The sequence below is a fragment of the Ipomoea triloba genome, chromosome 10 (genome assembly GCF_003576645.1).
Source record: "Ipomoea triloba cultivar NCNSP0323 chromosome 10, ASM357664v1".
NCBI classification, from domain to species: Eukaryota; Viridiplantae; Streptophyta; class Magnoliopsida; order Solanales; family Convolvulaceae; genus Ipomoea; species Ipomoea triloba.
Genome location: NC_044925.1, coordinates 13,672,079 through 13,675,752, shown reverse-complemented (window position 1 = coordinate 13,675,752; position 3,674 = coordinate 13,672,079).

Genomic DNA, 3,674 nt, shown 5'->3' with positions numbered 1-3,674 from the left:
ATACTTGAGGTTATATTTCATATGTGCAGTTGATCAAGATTTGGTGGGTATTGTAGTAAGTAATGGTGATGAAGCGTATGAGTTGTATAACGATTATGCATTTAGAATTGGTTTTAGTGTGAGGAAGGGTAAGCAACGCTACCAAGGGTCTACTAAAAATGTTAAGATGAAGACATTTTTGTGCTCTAAGGCTGGTAGTAAGTCCAAGAAAAACAGTGGTGTTAAGGCGTATTCAAAGATTGATTTAAGGACGGGGTGTGGCGCATATATTCAGTTTGATGTAGATGGTAATGGGGTGTGGACAGTAACAAAACACGAGAAAGCTCATAACCACAAGCTAAGCACTAAAGACAAGAGTCACCTACTTCGTTCGCACAGAAGAGTGGGAAATAATCAACTTTCATACTTAAGAGACTTAAAGAAGAGTGGGGTTGCCTTAGCGGATGGGATAAGGTTTTTGAAACATCAGTCAGGAGGGTCTCCACTCGTTGGGTTTACCAATCAAGATGCTTACAATTCATTGGCATTTGATTCTTTGAAGAGTTTGGATGGAACTGATTCGAATTCGTTGATTGAAATATTTAGGAGGAGGCAGTGTAATGAGCCTGACTTCTTTTTTGACTTTGAAGTTGATGATGATGCAAGATTAACTAGCTTTTTTTGGAGGGACGGACAAATGAGACGAGACTATGCGTTGTTTGGAGACTTGTTAGTGCATGATACAACATATCGCACTAACAAGTACGACATGATATGTGGTCCATTTGTAGGGATGAACCACCATTGTATGAATATTATGTTTGGGTGTGGTTTTTTGATGAACGAAAGGATAGAGTCATTTGTATGGTTGTTTAGAGCATTTCTTAGATCTATGGGTGGCAAATGTCCACAAACCATTATGACTGATCAATGCACAGCCATGGCTACTGCCATCTCTCAAGTGTTTACAACATCACGGCATCGTCTTTGCATATGGCATATCAGTGAGAACTCGAAGAAGCACATCAAGACACTTAGGAACAATAAGAATTTCATGGATCTATTTAATTGTTTGTTGAAGTACACAGACACCGAAGCTGAGTTTGAGTTGTATTGGTCAAGGTATGTTATTGTACTTTACTCATTCACTTTGAGTTTGAATTTTCAATACTATTTTTGTAAAATAATGACTTATTGATTTGTGAATATACAGTATAGAAGCTGTGAATCTAGAGTACTAAATGTGTGAGTGTAGAACATATAGTAATATAATTACTGAACAAGTATCACTGAAATGTGTGAATGTGTACGTTTGAAACTGTGAATGTATAGTATAGGGTTTGTGAATGTAGAGTTATGAATGTGTGAATGTTTATCAGACTTGAGTTCAGAGATCTTAAAAACTGTGAATGTAGAGGAGTGTATTTGTGAATATAGAGTTATCAGATTGTTAATATAGTTTCTAAAATTGTGTATATTTTTTCCTTTTGTGATCTTATGATTTTCAGGATGGTGATTGACTATAAATGTCATAAGAATCCGTGGTTAGAAAAATTGTACGATTGTAGGGAAAAATGGTGCCCCGCATTTAACAAGGATTACTTTTTTGGTGGCATTTTATCCTCACAAAGGAGTGAGACCACAAACCATTCAAGTTCTAGGAAGCTAACAAAGACAGCAGGGCTTTGTGATTTCTACTCATCGTTTGTGAGCGTTGTTTCTGAATGGAGAAGTAAGGAAAATGGTGAGGATTTTCGGTGTGCTCAAGGCATGCCCAATATGATGATGGATGATGTGAAACTTCTTTCACATGCTAGAGAGGTATATACCATTGAAATATATTATATGTTTGAGGAACAATTCTTGAAAGGTGCTGCTTGTCATCAAGATAGTGTTTTCGATGATGGCTGTCATTTGAAGTATCATGTTTGGCATCCTGATAAAGATATTATAAGGCATGAAGTTAGTTTTAAGCCTACCAATTTGGATATTTCTTGTAGTTGTAAGTTGTTTTCTGAATTAGGAATTTTGTGCTGCCATTGTTTACGCATTATGAATGTACATTGCATTTGTTCTATTCCCGATAAATACATTCTGAAAAGGTGGACAAAGAAAGTTGTTGAAGACAAGGCTGTTGATATGGGTTCTTTGTCTTCTAATGTTGGTGTTGCTCCTTCAATTTGGGTTGTTGAGATGACCAGGAAGTTTCAAAGACTAATTGTTTCTTGTCAAGACAATAGTGCAGCTAGACAGCGTTGTGAAGAAGCTTTTCAAAGTGCAAAGAAAAGTGTTGAAACCGAGGTTGGTTATGTTCATATTGAAGAGTCTGATGTCCCATCTTCAAGTGGTATTGTACAAGATCCATCAAGCCGGAGATTGAAAGGTGAGCGTAATAAGAGGCGAAGTAGTATTATTGAAAAGAAGTCTGCTGTAGCTAGGGGGCGAAAGAGTTTTGCAAACAAGGTTGCTTCAATTACAAAGGGTGTTGTTCAATCTATTTTGTCGGGAAGTTTATCTGAGATTGTTGGGGATGGATATCTTGTACATCCAAGTTCTGGGAGTTCTGAATTAGTTCATGTTAATAAGAGATGACAATATATTTTTTGTATTTGTGAACATTTAGTTATAAAATTTCTTTGGAGTTATTAATTAGTACATTTCAGCGATGATTGTGGAGTGTTGAAATTGTGAATTTAGAGTTATTAAGTTGTGAATGTTTAGTTTTAAAATTGAAATGTAGAACAGATAGTAATATAATCACTGAAATGTGTGAATGTGTAGTTTTCAATGTGTGAATATAGTGTATAGAATATGTGAATATATAGAAACGGAAGTGTGAATATGAGCACTTTTCAGACTGTGAATATAGAGTATTGAGGTTGTGAATATAAAGACATGAACGTGTGAATGTAGAACAGATAGTAATATAATTATTGAAATTGTGATTTTGGATTTATTAAGTTGTGAATTTGGTTAACAGAGTTAAGATTATTATGGTCAATGATCAATTTTATAGTTAGAGAAGTGTGAATGTGGTGTTTTGAAATTATGAATATAAAGCTATGGGTGTGTGAATATAAAGCTATTGGTGTGTGATTACAACATAGTTCTACAGGAATTCAAGGAACTATTGTATATTCACATTTGAGTACAAGCTGTTCATTTCTTGTTGTACAAGAGTTTGGTTTTCTTGATCACAATGTTTTTCAATATGTTGGCACGCCACCTTATGATTATTGCGGCGTACCTGGCCCTCAATCCAATTAAGAAGTTTTCCTACAAATATACAAGATCAAATAAATACTTTATTGCAATGCTAGCAAAAAAAAAGATAAGAAATTATTCAAAGCTAGTATTTGTGTACTTACATTTAAGCTTGCTTTCTTTTTGAATCCCGGGTTCCATTTATTCAATGTCCCTTTATATGTTTCCATATGCCTCATTACAAATAGTCCGCAATCAATATAATTTTCCGATTCTTTCTAACTCATGTCCACAACCTCTATGGTTAGCTCATCCACCTTCCAGAATAGGGCAGATGACCCCAGTGCTAGGTATTCTTTTAAAGCTGTAACCTGGACATAAATATTTAAGTCTACCACTGTTACACATTCACACATTCATAACAGTATATTCACAGATTATGTATTCTATATTCACAGATTGAAAATACCAGATTCACACATTTCAGTGTT